Here is an 11,272-nt window from a genome sequence, read left to right as displayed (position 1 = left end):
GTTGCCTGTATCTGGAGAAAAATCCAACATCAGTTTAAAGAGCGTACTAACTTTGTTCCGAATAGACAATACATATAGATATAAACCTGTGAAAAATGTAAATTATAAAAGAATGTCAGTTTTATTAGAAAAAATACGTCGAGAAGAAAAGAAAAAAATACCTGCATTAGTTCTTATTATATCCCGTTGGTGAGATTGGCCAATGGTAGCCACTGAACGATCTTGAATCAGTGACCAGCAAGCAGCAGTATTTTATTTATCATAAGCTTCATTTCTGTAAAGGAACAAGGATACATGTTACCAGGCATGTCATCAGGTATTATGATGATAAAATTTTCATTTATTTTTTGTTCGGGATGAACCACTGCGTTCATTATGTACATTGAACTTTTGTAGAACAATAAGATTACGATTACCGGTGGTGAGTATAAACCGTTTGTCAGCGCAGTATCATTACTTGGCACTTTATCGGTCGCTACTAAACGCGCTGCTAAAACAGTAGCGCAGCTGACAGGTGACCAAATTGACCAAATAACAGCGCTACTATTTGATGAACTATCAAACGTCGAACGTCGATACGGAATGCAGCCACCAAAATGATAACCGAAAATAGTGACCGATGCGAAAAAGAGTGACTAATCTAAAATGACAGTACAGTGAGGGTGATCAAAATACTCGCGCCCAGTAATAATGCTCTAACGCGCTTCAACACTTCAGATACTTACCACGGTACAGAAGCCATAGTGAAGCAGCAGAAACTGTAATGAAAAATACACTTTCTGCACCATACAGTTTCATTATTTTTATCTCTTCACTAATTATAAACAAAACTGTACACGCTCAAATGAATCCAGCCGTTATCCGAGTAAAATGATAGGCAAAAGTTTTTGTTCCCTTTCATTTTTTTGAAATCAAATTTGTATTGCATAACATTTCTAGACCTGCAACAAGACCTTCAATATGGAAATATATACTTGAGAATCGGTATAACATTTTTATTTATTTAACAAACAAAGCTATTGTAATTTTATTGTTTTCAATTGTTATTTCATCAATATAATAAATCCATGAAATATTCCAAAATTATATTATTTCAATAACATTAGACGAATTTCCAGATCATCCAAATCGAATACTTTTAAAATTTGTTTAGTTTTTGGATGAGAAATACTAAACATAAGCGAACAATAAAAATATAATAGAATATATCGGAAACATTTAAATATATTGTTATTTTAATGTACGTACAATAAAGATCTTTTACAACCATGAACATTTTACAATAAGCATACAATAGTTTGTATTGTTTGCCACACAATCTATTGTATTTCAATGGGTTATATCATACAAGTTACTGTAAATTTTTATCCGGGCGAGCCTTAGATGCCTTTCGCCATACTGATTTCAGAAAGTTAACTCCTAGTGTGCCGCTGTAAGCACGCTCAAAACAGGCGATTCATTACGATGCAGAAACTACGATACAATCATCAACATGCTTGTTATGTGCAATTGAACTTAATAACTATGCTAAATTTGAAAATCAATTTTTCACAATTTTATAAACTTTTTCCAGCAGAACGTAATTAATTTTGACCTACCTGGATAAATGGTTGGCTACAGGGACGATACACCTATGTCTGGCATATCGTAGAGCTCCACAATCGTCGGTCATGAACGATCTTCCTCCAGTTTCCCCGAACTTTTAAGGTCCCCAGGTACGATTCATGTTCATAAAGGCCCACTGGTAGAATCAGAGTTTTGTATAGAGCAAATTTCGTTCCAAGCGTTCCAAGGTAAACCAATTCTTCAACAACTTCAAACACATCCCCATCAAGTATCAACACCACTAGGTCTTCATTTATCTCTACCTGCCACCATGTACTTGGTCTTGGTTAAGCCTATCCTCGCCGTCTCCCTCTTCAGTGGAACAAAAGCCTCCACTACTGCTCAGCAATCGATTCCAATGAGGTCGATGTCGTCCGCAGGAGCATATGTGACCGTGTGATAGTGCTATTCCTCTGCACGACAGATCTCTTAATAGTGCCGTCGTGTGCAATGTTGAACAAAAATTTGAAAGTGCATCACTCTCCTTCAACGAGGTAGACACTTCATCTGCAATCCAAATACTTGATTTCGATCCAACCAGCGTTGCACGTATCAGTCTAATCAGTTTCGCCGGGAAACTATGTTGGCACATTATCTGCCACAGCTGATTTCTTTTCACTGAATCGTACGCTGCTTTGAAATCAATGAACAGATGGTGAGTCTGCAAATTGTACTCCCAAAATTTATCAAGGATCATCCGCAGGCTAAACATCTGATCCGTCGTTGATCGACCCTCACGAGAACCTGCCTGATATTCGTCGACGTCTTCAAGCGGTCTCAGTCTGTTAAAGAGGATACGCGACAGGATTTTGTACGCCGGGTTCATAAGGGTGATCCCTCTTTAATTTTCACACTCTAGTCTGTGCACTTTCTCATAGATTGGGCATATGAGGCCATCCAACCAGCCGGCAGCAAGTTCTTCATCATCTAACATTTTCTGGATAATGTGGTAGATTGATTGATGCAGTTACCCACTTCCGTGTAGGTAGTTCCACAGCTTGGCTGTCACCGACTTTGTCCATCCTGCTTCTTAATACACCTTGATTTCAACATTCAACAAATCTTCGAAGTGCTCCTTCCACCGAGCTGCCACCATAGTCTTGCCTGTCAGAAAATTCCCCTCTCGGTCATTGCACAAAGCGGGCACTGGCGCAGTCTTATGCCTCGTGCCATTGACAGTTGCGTTAAACCTCCGCATATCGTTTCTATCCATGTTCTCCTGCGCTTCAGCTATCACACTCTCTTCGTGTTGCCTTTTTTTTCCGCGGTGGATTCGTTTCTCTTCTGCCCTTGCTATACTGTACCGCTCTCTGTTGGAACGGGTACGAACCACTAGTATGCGACTCCTAGCAACATTTTTCTCGTCCGTCACTCGCTCATCATACAAACCATTTCGTTGGCGTCACTGTGCAGTGCCTAACACCTCATGCGCTGTTGTAGTCACAGCTTCGTAGATATTTTCCCACACTCTGTTGGCGTTGCCAGATCCAATGATAGGAGCTCGCTCGTCCAGCTTCTGCAGAAGCCACCACGGTGGTACTGTTCAGCAACTCCTTCAACTGACAAGCGTTAGATATTGAAACGCATCTAACATAGACATTGAAACGCAGCAAAGGTTACAAGTCGCAAACCATTATCGTTGGTAGCGGAATGAAGGCTTTCCGTACCAATAATAAGGCGTAAGAAACTTTCTCTTCCGATCTGCGCATTTGCATCCCCGATGACAATCTTTACATCGTGTGTTGGACACTCTCCACAGGCCTTATCAAGTCTCTCATAGAACTCATCCTTCATGTCACCACGCTTGTCGTTCGTTGGGGCATAGATACTGATCAGGCTCTAGTTGAAAAATTTGCCCTTCATTCTCAACACGCAAATGCGGTCACTTATCGGCCTCCACCGGATAAAACGCTTCTTCTGTTTCCAGATCACCATGCAGCCAACTCCTCGTTCTGCTCTGTCACTGCCGCTATAGTAGATGTGGTACTTGAATGAAGCGTTCGCTATGGGATCCACCGCCCGAGATTCACGTTCACCTGTTCTGGGCCACCGAATTTCCTGGATTGCTACCACAATCACGCCGACCCTTCTGCAGCTCACGAGCCTTTCTTGATAACTGTAGAATCTTCGGTAGACTACCTTACCAGGGTTGCGCTACCTACATCGCGTTAAGGGGCTGCCTTCTCGATACTGACACGACGCAGCATGATGTGCATAGTTTAGTTTAGAGTTCCTCGCTGGCACTCGGACGATGGCATGGAACATGGAACACTAACATGGAAAACAGACGCTCGATCAGATTTGCACCTCCGGAGAGGAACAAATTCCTCCTTCGCTGTCAGCATACAGCCCAGTTCCCACCGGAGTTGTTTACCCGATCTTCCCTAAGGTTGCTCGTATCCCGGCCAGCGCCACGATGAGGTAAGGATAGGAGTTGCTGGGTAAGAGGCTAAGGACCGAGAAATAGGGTCTATTTTATTCCTTCAGGTACGCAAAGTTTCAATGGTACGATTTACCCAGCATTTTCTGTGCCAGGTTCTACGCATAATTGTCCCATATTACCTTTGATGAAAAGATCTAGGCTCGAATCAATTTATAACAGTATAATATAACAGAAATAAGAAATTATTCACGCGATGATTTTGTTTGTTTTTGGGTTGTATTTATATTTGTATTTACAAATATAAACGATTTTGCTTTTCTCAAAAAATATCGTTCATCAACAAAAAAAAAACAAACTCATTTCTCCAACATTTCCCACGTGCGAATAGTCTCCCCATGAGGTGTGTTGTTTGATTTTATTTTTCAAATCTGACTGATTCGCGATTTTTGCGTAACTTATATGGTAAACAAACATTGGGAGGCTAATTCCTGCTAATACAAGCATGAATAAATAATAAATAATACAAGCATTTCCTGAGAAAACCACGGTATGTATCAGACAGAATAAGCTTTTCCCTATCAGATAAGGGACATAGTTTTGGAGAAAAACGCTTACATTTTACTTACTTGATACTTGATGTGCAACAGCTCTTCGATGAACCTACGCAAAATAGAGTATCCTTCTCCACTGGAATCGATCCTGGGCCAATGGCTTCCAGTCGCCCTGAAAATTATGAGCCCTCAGGTCCTCTTCAACTGCAAAGAGCCATAGTGTACGCGGCCTCCCTCGAAGCCTGCAGCCTCTTCCGGGTTCTCTACTAAATATTATCTTCGCTTGACGTTTTTCCGGCATACGAACAACGTGTCCAGCCTACCGTAGTTCACCGTGTTGTATAAGCTTAATAATATCCAGCCCTTATTACCCCTGGTTCATTCATTTTTCATTTATTTAGTCTACATCTAAACAGTGTTATCTGTTTAGATGTTAACTAAATAAATGAAATGAATGAATCTAAACAGATAACACTGAATCAACAATTTGACGCCACAATACACGGCTCGAGACCGCATCTCTCCATCCTCGAATACGCCCCACGCTCGCCAAGTCGTTCTGCACCTGGTCTGCCCATCTCGCTCGCTGCGCTCCACGTCGTCTCGTACCTGCCGGATCGGAAGCGAACACCATCTTTGTAGGGTTGCTGTCCGGCATTCTTGCAACATGCCCTGCCCATCGTACCCTTCCGGCTTTAGCTACCTTCTGGATACTGGGTTCGCCGTAGAGCTGGGCGAGCTCATGGTTCATTCTTCGCCGCCACACACCGTCTTCTTGCACACCGCCAAAGATGGTCCTAAGCACCCGTCTCTCGAATACTCCGAGTGCTTGCAAGTCCTCCTCCAGCATTGTCCATGTTTCATGTCCGTAGTGGACAACCGGTCTTATTAGCGTCTTGTACATGACACATTTGGTGCGGTGGCGAATCTTTTTGACCGCAGTTTCTTCTGGAGCCCGTAGTAGGCCCGATTTCCACAGATGATGCGCCTTCGTATTTCACGACTGACATTGTTATCAGCCTTTAGCAAGGATCCGAGGTAGACGAATTCCTCGACCACCTCGAAGGTATCCCCGTCTATCGTAACACTGCTTCCCAGGCGGGCCCTGTCGCGCTCGGTTCCGCCCACAAGCATGTACTTTGTCTTTGAGGCATTCACCACCATTCCAACTTTTGTTGCTTCACGTTTCAGGCGGGTGTTATACCCCTGGTACAATTCGTGATTCGTGCTACGCCGCCAGATACCGTGCTCCTCTTTACCGCCGAATATTGTCCGCATGTTTCGTGGCCGTAAAACGCCACCGGAAGAATCAGAGTAGTATACAGTGCAAATTTTGTCTTCGTTTGCAGACTACGGGACTTATGCTGGTTACGAAGTCCGTAATAAGCCCTATTTGCATCTGCAATACGCCTTTTCACCTAGCGGGTAACATCATTATCGCACGTCAGTGGCGTAGCCACGGGGGTGGTTTTGGGTACAAAACCCCCCCCCAGAGACAAATTTTTTGGAAGAAATTTTTTTTTTCGAAAAAAAAAATGTTCAGAAAACCCCCCCCAGACCAATTTTTTGGCTACGCCACTGTCGCACGTCACTAATGGACGCTTACATTCTACGGAATCGATAAAACAATAAACCGTCTAAGACGAATTAAGTACTGTCCATTTAATTCCACTAGTTAATTTTCGTTATCTTTTCAGGTACGTAGTTCGACCACAACTGTGTGGTCGTCTTCAGTGTCTTGTACTCGACTCGACTTTGTACTCGAGTACAAGACACTGAAGATTTCACAGTTAATCAATCAGCTCTGCAAAGATAACTGAAATAGTGGAAATAATGGACAATGCAAATCTTAATTTAATGTTATTCCACTAAAAGAGCTTAATATATTTTTCTGATAAAACAATGTTTGTTTATAAAATAAGTCATGAAAGGTAAATAGCACAGTCCGATGTTTTTCGTTTTGCAATTGACTTCTACACTAAGGATCCCTAAACTATCAAAAGTGTGAGGTTTAAGTAAAATGCCTTCAGCGTGTGTTAATGGATTCACACATCAGTGTGTCAATCTGCGAACAGCAAGCCATGTCTTTGCCCTCTTCCAGTCAGACCTCCGCGACGTGCACACGCATCCACGCGCTGTCATAACTTCGTTCCGGTTATTTAGGGCTACACATTTTGGCAATCCTGCCAGTCTATTTTTTGGATCCTGTCGCTGATTTCATGAGGTGAGTTGAATTCAAGAGGTTAAATTGTGACGAGTGATATATTTTAGTTTGCAAAATCACAAGGCGCGCCTTGAAGACCGTCAGAAAATTGTTCACAAGACGCGTCTCGAAGACCGTCGGAAAATGGTTTGTGGTTTATTAAATCACAAGGCGTCTCGAAGACCGTCGGAAAATGGTTTGTGGTTTGCTAAATTACAAGACGCGTCTCGAAGACCGTCGAAAATGGTTTATGATGGCGCGTCTGAAGGACCGCTAGAAAAATGGTTTGTGGTTTGAAGAACATCAAAGCGTTGCCTGGAAGACCGTAAGAAATTGGTATGGTTTGCAAAATTACAATGCCCGTCTGGAATATCGGTAGAAATGGTTTGTGGTTTAGTAAACTATAAGGCATGTCTGAAAGGTGGTCGAAAAAATGTATTGTAGTTTGTAAGCCTACAAGGTACGTATGGAAGATCAAAGGAAAATGATTTACGATCTAGAAAATTTCAAAGTCCTGCGAGCATTGATTTTGATTAGAACAAATTTAGATTTCATGAAGCCACTTGACGACGTACATGAGACTACCAGTTGAGCTATGATATAATCTATGATATAAGCTATGATATAATATAAATCTGAGAGAAATGAAGAAATATTCAATGCTGTACTATTCGAAGCTGTTCCGAAAGCCAAATATATTATCTGGACATTTATCTTGGAATGTACTGACTTTGTAGCCATAGCGGGATTACTGTAGGAGCTGCTATCTTGGAATTTGAAAAATTAATACGGTTGCCGGATTTTACAAAGCTATTTGGAAGTTCGAATTAATTATGCGTAAGATTAGTTTGGAGTTACTGGCTAGCAGTAGTAGTTGGTGGCAAATGGTTGATGTTGTACTATACGTGAAACAAAAGTTGGATTAAATGTGTGGATTTGGATTGGATTTGGAATGGATTTGGATTGGATTTGGATTGGCTTTGTATTGGATTTGGATTGGATTTAGATTGGATTTAGATTGAGTTTGGATTGGATTTGAATTAGATTTGGATTGAATTTGTATTGGATTTGATTTGTATTAGCATGGATTTTCTTATATTTTTAAGGTTGTTCTTAAAGCTTATTAGTAATGAAGTTCAACACCGCTTTGTTATGAATTGCATTTTGGAAAGATTTGGAATGTTTTTTTTTTGAAGGAATTGTCATTGTATTTAACAAACAAAAAAAGACCATTGGCCTCGTAAATTTGTTGTTCTCTAATCATCCAACGAAAGTATGAATCACGTTTTATCTTTCGCGACCCACAGATTGGGAACCCACACTCTGAATCATTGTTCTGACATTGAAACCATGATGTTATATAGCGCAATCAACAGAACAACAGTATTGCAGTATTCAAATTAATTCATGAAAAAAATGTTACTTAGGTCCTTTTGAAAAGTTAAGCGAGACATGTTTATTTTGGTGTGCAGTTTTCAATTTAGTTAACCGGTTGCTCAAATGCAACCGATGTTCACCTTCGTCTCATTTAAATAGCCCAAGAGAAAAACAAGCATTGCATCCTATGCCAGAAGATTTTTTTTGCGTTTTCAACACACGCCTAGTGGAATATGCCACGGTGAAAAAGTCCATCGTTGAAGAACTGGAGACTCGTGCTGCAGATATTCCGTAAGGACCAGTAGTGGAGAACCAATGAACCGTCATGTAGAACATCTTCATCGCCACCAGCGAGAATTCCAGTCATATTATAAACTTTTGTAATACATAGCCATATCAGTTGGAGTTTCAATATTTCTTAATTATGAGCGTTATGAAAGCTCGAAGATATTGTTTAAATCAGGGCTGCCCAACGTACGGCCCGCGGGCCGGATGCGGCCCGTGGCTCCATTTTTTGTGGCCCGCGGCGTGTGAGAAAAAATACTTCATAATCAGCCCGAAAGCTTTTCTATCTGGCATGAGAAGCTCCTTCTCATTATTTATTAATAAATACTGTAAGTTATTACTGATTAAAAGATAAAATCTGTGCAAGAACGGAGTCGAACAATGCAGCACAGGCTATAGTATTGCTGTTAATACAATTTTGGAATTACGGATGACACCTTTCCAGGACGGAGAGCTTGTTAGGAAAACGGCTGTCAGCTTCAGTAGCATTAGTTTGTCGTAAAGCACGATGAAGAGTTACAGTTCTCACAGAGGATTTGAAAACTACGTTGCGTGAAAAAGCCACCTGCTTCTGATTGTACCTGCTCGAAATCGATGAAAATACTTCAAGACAAAATTTTCAAAACGACTTATCTGCTTTTGTAAACAAAGATCCAAACGACGATTTGATGAATCTGATAGCTCTCCCACGCAAACCAACACCATCAACAGGTAGCGGAGTCCTTCACTTACCTACTGATGGTGTTGGTTTGCATGGGAGAGCTATCAGATTCGTCAAATCGTCGTTTGAATCTTTGCTTACAAAAGCAGATAAGTCGTTTTGAAAATTTTGTTTTGACTTAATGTAAAAAACAAAGTACACCCGATTCTTTTTTTACACGGGGGATGTGTGCCGTGTGAAAAAAATCCGTGTAAAAATAATCCGTGTTATTTCGAGAAACCGTGTAAAAATAATCCGTGTTATTTCGAGAATCCGTGTAAAAAAAATCCGTGCTATTTCGAGAAACCGTGCAAAAAAAATCCGTGTTATTTCAAGAATCCGTGTGAAAATAATCCGTGTAAAAAAAGAATCGGGTGTACATATAGCTGTCTTAATAAGGGGATTTTATGATCATCTTCATATTTATCACAAAGGAATTAGCAGTCTTGATCCCAATGAAGGAAACGACTACCGACTCGACCTGGGGAAAGCTGTTAAGACCTGTATGAAGGAGCTTGAATTCATTTTTGAAAACTGAAGGCCTAACAACTTATGGAGCTCCGGCAATGATAGGAAAGAATACTGACGTTGTGACACTTGGAAATTAAAGTAATTTGTTTATTTTTTTTATCAATTGTTAATCATTTTTGCATTTTTCATTAAAAAGGATCTATGTACAAAAACGATAAATAATCGTGATGTAGCGTCGCTCGTTATTAAGAAAATCAACTTTACCTACGCGAAGAAACTCAACCACCACTAATTCAGAATTATGTGGACGGAAATGGAAGCAGAATACGGAGATTCGTTGCGTTAGTTCATTGGGTAAACCATGATACCTTGCTTAAGAGCGAAGGTTGAACTTTCATTATCCAACATACAAACTATTGAAACAATTCGGCGCAATTGATTCTCGAATCTACGCTAATCCGGTAGATAACAGTTTCTGCAAATCTGTTGAACATGCTGGTAAACTCGAAGCCTTTCGACATTACTTTCAAGCCTCTTCGCTAATGATTGAGAATACCGTTCCTCAATACCTTTTCCTGATGCAAATGCACCTGGAATGTTTCAAATGGAGATAATTGACCTCGAATGCAACAACGAGCTCAAATTTGAATTTCATAAAGACAGTTCTCTTGTAAGATATTTTCTCTCTCCAGAAGTACATATCTGTGTGAACAGCTCTTATCAAGAAAGAAAGCAGTAAAAAGTAGTTGCTGATCTTTATTATCTGCTGCGAAATTCGATAGTGAAATCAATATGCGTCGAGGATTGGAAAGAAGTCAACAATTCCATGTCCTGTTACTTCAAAAGAAAAAGAAAATAAGCACACACAAAAAAGATTGCTGAAACGCAATCATATTGAGTTTAGTTTTTCCTTTAAAAATGAGCCATTCTGTAAAACTTAATCCCATTCTGAAAAAAATGGTTATTTTGAAAATGTTTAAAAAATATGTTCCGAATATTTCCTGGCCCGCCAGCAAGTGGACAATTTGAAAATTGGCCCGTGGCTTGAAAAGGTTGGCCAGGCCTGGTTTAAATAGTATTTGAGGAACATATGTCCATTTGAAGTCCTACGTCTAGTTCGCGGTTATATCTTAGATATTATCCTTTGCCCGTTTTTATCCAAGGCTAATTTCTGTGCGATGGGACAAGATTCTTCGTCGATAGAGTAAAATCAAATACATGAAAACAGCGTGAGAATTGAGAACATTCCTACAATTTAATATGCATACATCATTCATTTTTATTGAATAGAATCGATTGGAATATGAAACTTCACTCTTAGATATTCTTAGAAAAAAATGCCAGTTTTGAATAAAATTTTAGCTTTCATTACAACTTTGTTGCACGAAAAGGCGCAAAGTGACATAAAAATCAATCTAGCCATCAACATAAAAGAAAGGTGTCAGCATGACTACACGAAATCATTTCATGGAAGATAAATAATAAACGATAGTTAAGTTAATTGTGTCACACAAAAGTGCCATTTCTGAACTGATCAAACATCGAATTATAACCTTCTCTGTCGTATATAGACTACATGATAACCAACTTATAATCAACCAACCAACCAACTCGATACACTCTAATAAATGTGTTTTATTCTTGGATGACTCATTTAAAGATAGGTAAATATTAATTAAAACATTATTACAGTAATG

Source organism: Armigeres subalbatus, chromosome 2 (assembly GCF_024139115.2).
Source record: "Armigeres subalbatus isolate Guangzhou_Male chromosome 2, GZ_Asu_2, whole genome shotgun sequence".
NCBI classification, from domain to species: Eukaryota; Metazoa; Arthropoda; class Insecta; order Diptera; family Culicidae; genus Armigeres; species Armigeres subalbatus.
The sequence above is the reverse complement of the archived record's forward strand: the minus strand, read 5'-3'. Positions refer to the sequence as shown.